The sequence below is a fragment of the Aptenodytes forsteri genome, unplaced genomic scaffold (genome assembly GCF_000699145.1).
Source record: "Aptenodytes forsteri isolate BGI_AS27 unplaced genomic scaffold, ASM69914v1 Scaffold35, whole genome shotgun sequence".
In the NCBI taxonomy this organism is placed as follows: domain Eukaryota; kingdom Metazoa; phylum Chordata; class Aves; order Sphenisciformes; family Spheniscidae; genus Aptenodytes; species Aptenodytes forsteri.
The window spans coordinates 2234176-2243370 of NW_008795334.1; the positions used below are offsets into that span (position 1 = coordinate 2234176).

General features: G+C 38.8%; 1 protein-coding gene across 1 annotated transcript in view; it reads right to left on the reverse strand.

Moving 5' to 3' along the window:
• The window catches only part of N4BP2 (NEDD4 binding protein 2), a 38104-nt gene extending 32312 nt beyond the window's left edge, over positions 1-5792 (reverse strand). Inside the window, exons 1-2 of the mRNA XM_009280140.1 lie at positions 5682-5792; positions 5215-5387 (exon numbers count right to left, since the gene is read on the reverse strand). The gene's annotated coding sequence lies outside the window, so the exon portion shown is untranslated. The remainder of the gene's footprint in view (positions 1-5214; positions 5388-5681) is intronic.
• Between the last annotated feature and the right edge of the window lie 3403 nt (positions 5793-9195).

A 9195-nucleotide genomic window follows, 5' to 3' on the forward strand; every position in this document is an offset into this window, starting at 1 on the left:
GGTATCCCTTAAGTACCGGACCCCCCTCCCCCCCCCCCCCCCGAGTCTTTAAGAGTAAACAGTTGGATTCTTCAATGTTCAAACACTGGCATAGGTCGCCCGGAGAGGTTGTGGAGTCTCCAACCATACAGATTCTCAAAACCTGACTGAACATGGCCCTGAGCAACCTGCTTCAAGGTGACCCTGCTTGAGCAGGTGGGTTGAACCAGATGACATCCAGAAGTCACAACCTCAGCCTGTGTGGGGTTTTTTTAAATTGTTAAAAACATTTTACAGCTTTATAAGCCATAAAGCAAGAAGAGGCTTCTGTCCACCCCCCCCCCACTTCTGCCATAAAGCCTTTGAATACATCTAGTCAAAACATTATGGCATCTATAATAACTGCAATTACTGCATTAATCTTGTATAGAAAAGGAAAGCGATTATTAATTGAAGTAAAAGCACAGGGTATGGCGTGAACTCACTTTTTATCAAATAACATGAAAGCTCTGTTGTGTTCTAGTGATGCTCATAATAAACTAATTTATAATTTTTACAAATAATTATTCAGAAGACTAGCAAACCTTGATAAGGCTGAGAATCTGAAGTTAATTATAGCAAAGAGTCACTATTTAGCGATAACAGTTACTGAGTAGGCCATAAAATACCTGTTTCTATATAAAGATCATTTTGCCAGTCATGACCAATTCATAACATGTGCAGGTAAATCAATGGCAGCACTTCCAAGTTCACTTACTCCTTCCCTCCCTAGATCACTGGCACACAAATGACGATGCCACATCAGTGCCAGATTTGGACAGCACTTCTCCATTATTCTCTAGCAATCTCTTCCAGCAACCAAGAGAAGTATCATTTAGAAAAGCGTGGACTGTTACATTCCCAAGTCATAGAAATTTATGTAAGAAAAACAAACAACTCCAGGATCCCATGAGTTGCTACCATATGTACATGGACCTTAGAAAGACAAACGAGACAGATGTCTGAAACAATGAAGAGGTCAAGGAAGTCTGAAATGCACAAGGAAAACAATACACAGGAAAAGGAAGAAGTGGACTTCCAAAAATAAAGGAGAAACAACAGTGGAAGAGGCTAGTTAGCCAGACTGAGCTGGGACAATCACAGCTGGTTTTTTTCACTACACTTTTTTTGGTTCACCTCTCTCATTAGCCATCCTTACACCATTTGCTGTCACGAAAAAGTATTCAAGCAAAACAATTAAAAAAAAAGTTGTAACAAGTCATGTTTTTCAAACTCATATGTAATTGATTCATCCTCCAGCCAGTAAAACAGGTTGAGACCTAACTTCACACAATGTGTCAGTGCTAAAAAATGTGATTGCTCCTCACTGAAACAGGTTCAGTGACAAAGAAAAGATCCTGCAAGGGAGAAAGGTATTCATGCACCTTGACATTACTGAGCACCAAGAGACTTTAAGCAGAACACTCCAAGTGTTGTCAATGTTTTAAACTGACTCTCTTATAATGATCAATCCTGTAAGGACCTGCTGCTGAAAAACATGCTCTGTAGCTAGGACTTTCAACAATCAATTGCCTTACATTGGGAAGGGAATATCCTATAGTGAAGTATTTCCTGCATTAGGCTGTGTATCCCACTATATATTAGGATGCCTTACTCTAATGACCTAACGAAGCCACACACTTCAGTCTGCATGAATGTCAATCAGTGAATTTACACTGCACTGCTTCAGGATTATTGAAGCCTAAACTATTTATCACAATTAATCACAGAAGGGAAAAGAAGGCAGAAGGGAAAAAGACATAGGTCACCTCAGAATTTACACACAGGTCAAAACCATGGAGACTCCCACTACATCCATGTTTGCTAAGGCAATGCACAGATCCACCTTTTGTCCCATCTCTCCATCTAAAGTCTTAGTAAAATTATAGAAATTGTTAAACGTATCAAAAAGATATATCAGCATTGCCCAGGATTTCATTTAAATAAAGGTATTTACCATGGCCAGTATTGCAGACAGATATTTTGGCAGAATCTCCTTTGTTTACCACAGTATTTTCAATGAAAATCCTGGACAGATTCCTGGGCGATATCTTCCGTTGATATTACCAAGCCCAATAAAAGTATATAAAAATAGATGCCTGCGCACATACAAAGCACACTGTACTGTATTACATAAGAGAGAACACTAACATGCTCAACTGAAAGGAATAATTTTCACTTGCTTTTAAGAGCATGCCCTGAACTTTACAGAGGATTTTATCTAGGGACTTACCTTTTCAGATATTCAAGTTTCTCTTTTTGAAAATTAGTTTACTATTTAAGAGGAAATAATTTGGAATAACCCAATAGCCAGACTTGCAGGTCAGCTATATTCATTGGTTCTGGATAACACAATATGAATCAGCCTGTAGTTTGCTGTGGATGAGGGGGTTTTTTCTCCCCCAAGATGAAAATTGAGTTGTAATAACATAATGATTTAGAAGAGCAGGGCTCTGCTGAACACACTGAAAGGGAATTCTAGACAATTAGCCAGAGGCTGCAATATACTCGGAGGTTCGCTAGTCAATTCTGGGTACTGCTGTTGGACACACATCCAATTAGAGCAAACAGCTGTTTCATTTCAGCACTGATGAAAAACAATACTCCTGTGGCAGTCTCAACTTCACCTTTAAAAACAAAGCAAAACAAAACCCACAAGCACCTCTTCACTCACAGTTCTTCAGAAATATACATCTCCTGACATTAAGGATCTCCTCCCAATTTATTTCAACTACCACAAACAAGCATATGTACAAAAATCTGCCCGTATGAAAATTACCTTCCAAATTAAGCAATCTCAGAAATAAAAGAGCTATTAAGATACCGGCATTCTCTACAAAATAATGTAATTTTCAAACCCTACTAACCTAGAAGAGAAAAAGTAGACTTGTCAGGTCAGGGTGCTTTAACATCATCATCTTTTTAGCTGGCCAGTTTATTTCTGATGGTAGATTATGAGCCTCAGCTGTTGCCTGTTCCAGTACTGCTACCCCTAAGGAACTAGATGGATGCATCGCAGACATTCTGTAGGCACAGACACACATAGCCAGAGATCAGCATCCATTACAGGAAAGCCAGTCACTACAGAAACAGGCAGGCACCGATGTAATCAACCTAACGCAACACATTCTTCTTTTCTGTTTGACAGACAGAACAATGAAGTGTAGAGAAGTGGCTGACCTGGCACAGAGGACGGACCGAGATCTCAAGTCTCAATCCCAGCATCTTACTAACAACATTCAACTTTCCTTTCCAGTGAAAGGAAAACCAAACATTTCATAAACGAGTTCTAAGAACGTGTTTATAATTTCCTAGGGGGAAGGAAGAAAGATGACCAATGTTTCCAACAAATACAAAGTGTCTGTCGGTTATACAGAAGAGGAAAAATATGCAAGCTTTTTTTCCCCCTCTCTCTCCAGTTTTTGCACTCTGGTAACTAAATTGATAAACTAATTGATACAGCATTACAGTCCGAGGAAAATATATAAGAAAATTCTTCCATAAAGCATGGAGTGAATTTAAATCAAGTCATTCCCTTGCAGACACATGTTCCAAAAGGGTCCATTTTATTTTCATTAATACAACTGTCCATAAAAGAAATTAATCCAAAATAGCGGGAGTATAATAGTCATTCTGGTCAGACTCCTCACATTAAGGGGAAAAAAAATATAAAAAAAAACCCCAAACCCTCCAGGCTCCAACATAGGTAAAGCAAACTGTAACTTTACTTTAACTTAATTGTAAGTTGTCCTTAGAAAAATTCAAAGTGTACTCTTTCTTATGTGATATAATCTAAAGAATTCAAAACATTTAAACCATCCAAACAAAAAAAAAATCTAAGGGGGAAAAAAAATCCCCAAGACCCTCCAAAACCAAATCTGTTATTTTTAAAAGTTCTAAGATTTCATTTATGTTAGGAAATAATTGCTAACATAGACTTGTCATACACAAGCCATCACATTGCTAACCAGTACTGTTCTGTCAGCAAACTTGCTGTGAAGAATTCTCCTAGAACTCTGAAGAAATTAAAAAAAATCAGGCTACAAATACATTTTCTAAAATTAAGCTAAAAGGCATGAGTCATATTTACACTGAGGCTACATTAAATTTGTCCAGCTAAACATCTTTTGTCTTCCATAGCAAAAGCTAGAAATTCCCCCCTGCTTTCTAAGAACCGCTATATATTGTTGAAGAACTGTATTTTTACAAAATCAAACAAAAGCTACTGTAAAACAGTATTAGGCACCATCTGACTGTTCAAAAATTTCTGGAAAAGCAATGTAAGTCTGAGGCTTGAGATGTGCATTATTGTTTTATTTTCAGTGTAGTATGAAAACGTATCTGCAGTTGCTGAATAAAGATCTGATTAACACCTGACACATCTCATACGTCTTTTACACTGAGATGTCATCTTAGAAACCACACATGGTAGCTTGCATTTTCAAGATGTGTCAAAATTCTCAAGTGGACTGACTGCAAGTCCATTACACATACAATCTCAAGTATAGGAAGAGAAGGAAACAGGTAGTATTCAAGAAGAGACAGAACACATAATAAAGGAAGAAATATACTAAACTGCTTTTTAAGTGAGTTAGATGGTTGATACCAAAGTATTCACAAAGCCCTTTAAATCAGAGATACTGCACTGGGAAACAATCAGCAGTAAATATATTTTTTCAAAGTCATTACGAGAACTTATTTTTTAAGCAAACAGACCAGAAAAACATTCTAACCACTACTCAAGGTTTACAGCCGCATGCAACATTTCTGGTTTAACTGTGATCAAGTTCAAAGGACAAATAAGTTATCAATATTACTTCTCTTCCTTTTTTAAGGACAAAGAAAGCCTCCAGCCTTGACACAATGTAACATTCAACCAATATGACCAAAGCTGCCTGATTTGTATATGTTTTTAAATTTCTCTGATCAATTTAAGGAAGTTAACTCCATACGTATAAAAGAGGTTGGGTTTGGGTTGGGGGTTTTTTGTTTGTTTTGGTTTGCTTTTGGTTTTGCTTTTTGGGGTTTTTAAACAATGTTTAGATTTCAAACTACATAAAATATTTATCATGTAATGGTCATTTGAATCTTCTGGCTTTTAAAAAACACACATATATACTGACATGCTGGAGACTGAAAAAAATAAAAAAATCTGTATTTGCAATTCAAATAAAATAGTAATGGCATAGAACTTACATTTTCCGCTTCACTGAGTTGCCCCGCAGTAGGTCCCTTCTCATCTTTCCAAAACCACCACTGATGGCACATTTAATAAAGATCCGCTGTTAAAAAATATAAAGCACTTTTCTGTCAGGAAACCATACTTTCAAACACACAAATTAGACGTCAACAGAAGTGGATGCTCCCTCCTGACAAAGGAATGATCAGAACAGAAATTAGAATTGGTATTTTGCTCACAGACCATACAACTTTAAGCAAAGTTTTAACACTGAGCAATACATATAATTGTTTTTAGTAGATTAAGCACAGCTAATATTTTACCCAACATGCCAAGTTGAGTTCAAATGTAAGTTTTCCTAAGGATAAGAATACCTACTTGATTTCAGCTATTGATTTCTCATCTAAAAAAGCTGACTTACATGAGGTAAAGAAATAACATAATGGCAGCAGAATTACTTAAGAGTAAAAGTAAGTTTCCTCACTTGTCATTCCACTTGGTTCTTCACCACAGTTCTTAACCATCTTGAAAAGGTTTACATATCCATGCTGGTCAAGAAAAGATTTGTTCCACCATGTGGGGAATTAGGCGAAGAAAACCTAGTACATCAAAATCAGAACATGTTACTTACAGATACACCACTAATTTGCAATGCCCTACCGATGCTAAAAAACTGCACTTCTGTTCATCAGAGAGGCTGCAAACTCCTAGTCCACTGTGTACACACCGAAGATGTTAGCTCTACCCAAAGCCTGACTTAATGCTAGTGTACGTATTAGCCTAGAGCTCACTTTCCTGACAACAGTCTTGTGCTTTCAATCAAATAAATTTAAAAAAAACCCAACCCACAGGCTATGAGCATACACACCTAAATCAGGTAAAGAATTTGGAACAAATGTTCTGTCGCACTCCTAACATGGCAGGTTGATGGCTCAATTACTTTATAGTAGTCTTCACAAGAGATGGAGAAACCTGTCTCCCATTTTGTATCTAACCTCATTCCACTGCTCCAAAGCATTTAGAATTGCCATCAAAACATACAGAGCACTTCACATAAGCAAGAACTTGATGATGAGAATCCAAATTTACAAAGTAAAGGACAGGCTGCAGGCAGAGAACACTCTTCACCCCACTCTCAAACATGTGGCTTCAAAAAAACCACACCAGGAAAGGCTGAAAAGCCATTCAGCAATTTTACAGAACATTTCATCTCTGAATATAAATTCAGCCTAGAACAGAATGAAAAGGCTGAAGTGTACCTGGTAACAGTGTAATGCTACATGATTTCCACTACTCAGATATCTGCTTTCTGAATCAGGCTCTACTAACACGCATATTAAAATACAAAGGTTATTTCCACATTTGTTCACTTGCACTTTGAAGTCTCATAAATGGAGCAAAACAATTAAGTATTTAAATACAAGCACAGGAGAAAAAAGCAGCCAATGAAATCAAACTGAGACCAAATCATTGTACTCTCTAGCTGTATTTGTAAAACAAGAAGCTTTTCTTTTTGGACAACATTCAAGCCCCCTCTCTAAAAACCGGAAGGTAAAAAAGGGAAGAAAAAAAAGGAAATGCCTTCCAGCAGATTTTTCTCAATAAGCATAAGGGTAGCAAAAGACGACAGTTCAGGAGCCTTTTGCGTTCTTCCATTTCTGCCAGCAGTCAGCAACAGAACAGGCCACCTAAACACTTTGTTATTGAATGTGAAAATCTATACCCAGCTAGAGACAGAGCACTTTTAAAAACACCTCGAGCATCTTTTCTGCCCTTTTCCTTCTTCCACTCAGTGTTATTCCCACTGGTTGTTCCAATGGCTTTGGCTATTTCAACAGTTTTAACGAAGGTCGTCTTTTTCACATCAAATTCTGTCAAAGTGCAAAACACTGACACATACGTCTCAATACACTTGCTTTATGCAATCTGCTTTGCTAGTGGTTTTTTCCACTTTTCTGATTTTTAAGCCTTGTGTATGGCCTGGACCAGAGACAGATTCTTTTGAGGCAGCTGCAAAAAATAAATCTTGCTTTGAATATGAAATAAAAACTTTGCCCATCAACTACACACACAGTTCAATAGTACAAAACCAGCACAAACTCATCCAAAGTAGATGCTTGGGAAGTAAATACAACTTTCAGGAAGAGCAGAGCCCTATTTGCTAGGAAGGACTCAAAGGCTCTTCTCCACATGCCACGTCACAAGAAGTCAACCTGCAGTGGCAGTCAGCTGATGTCTGACAGGCAACAGAAGCTGTCGAACTCCACATCATGTGGTTTCCTTTTAAGCTGGGAAGCTGCTCTTGCTAGAGGCCCTCTGTACAGGTGAGCACAAGCTCCCAGAAAGGTGGACTCTCAAAGACGGGCAGATCTCCTGCTGGGTGCACGATTAAAGGAGTGAGGTAGGAGAAGGAGAGCCACCAGTAAGCACATTCTCCAGCACCAGGTCTGCTTGGTAAGAACTACTTTTGTACCCACCTTCTTTTTGCTGTGTGCTAAAGGTCAAAGCTTGGGACGTGGCAAAAAACAAGCGGCCTTGGGATTATGGAGCATGCAGATATACAGCCTGACAAGCTAGAAAAAGTTGTTTTCCTTGTTTAGGTGGAAAGGGTTGTTGCTTGGGGTTTGTTTTTTTTTTTCCCCAGAAAATAAAGAGTATCTGCAAAATGTCTTTCCAGCCCTAGGAGAGCTTAGAGATATCAAATCCTTCTATAGCTTCCCTCCTACATTCTTTGGTAGCCTCCCATACAGCTCACAGCCCTGCTCGAGCATGCTGAAGTAAGGGCTACCCATGCCCATGCTGAACTCCGCTTTGAGGGGAGATCTTCCATGAGGCAGAGCTCTCAGGCTACCTGGGCTGTCCCCAGTGCAGACCCCACATAGCTCAGCTGCTTTGCTGTGACCTATGCCCGGCCCCCAGAGCAATGTAACAGGCCGCAATGAAGGAGACCAGACTTGTGATTATGGTGGTGCTCCTGCAGTTTCACACCTGCAATCAGTACTATTGCTTAAGATTGTATTCCTGCTCCACATTATAAAACAGCAAGAGAGACAGAGGTATTTGGAAAGAGAAAAGAGAACTCCTGACAGATGTCGCAGGAGCTGTGGGTAACTTGCCCACATCATGTTTCCAGAGGATCTGTCCAAAAGTCAGGCTGAAGAGCAGTGAATAAAAGTAACACGTCTCTGCAGAATTACAGTTCCTCAGCAGAACAGAATTTCCTTTCACATCCTCTCCAGATGAACTTTCATACCTGTCTCTGAAAAGCTGTCATACAGACAGCAGTGTCTGGATTTTGTAATTCAAGACTTGATGCCTCTCTGAGTTGCTGGAAATAGCTTGTAATCTTTTATAAATTGCAACTCTGGCAATATCTAGCTAAGAAGCTACGATATAGTCTAATGCACAAAATATTTGAGGCTGATAAAAAAAGGAAAATATAACATTATAAAGCTGAGCAAGACTCTCCTAATGAGGTTAATTTTAATACTAATGTATTCTGCTATATTACTGTTTCCTGTTTCTTAAGGATTTTTGGGAGGGTTTTTTTCTGTGACTGAAAAAGTCACAGTCTCCCCTGGCCAAAGGATGAGCATTTATTTTAGTGCTTGAAAAGCCAGCAAAAGGGCAGCAGCAAGGGTGAGGACTGGTTCCATCAAGATGAGAAGATACTGTAAAAGAGGAGTATTACTGAAGATCACGGGTGATGCTTATTATTATGGGCACACACATGCAGGTGGCATTATGGAGGAAGGAAAAGCAGAACATTAAAAGAATACTTAAGAGCTTTCTGCACTGGCAGCAGTCAGGGCTGGCAATAAATGCAAATGCTACTTCTCCAAATCTTGGCTTGCTTTAGCTGTTGAAGCAAATGAAGACAGGTTTGCTTTCTTCTTATAGAATCACAGAATCGTTTAGGTCGGAAAAGACCTTTAAGACCATCAAGTCCAACCGTTAACCTAGCATTGTCAAGTCCACCACTAAACCATGTCCCTAAG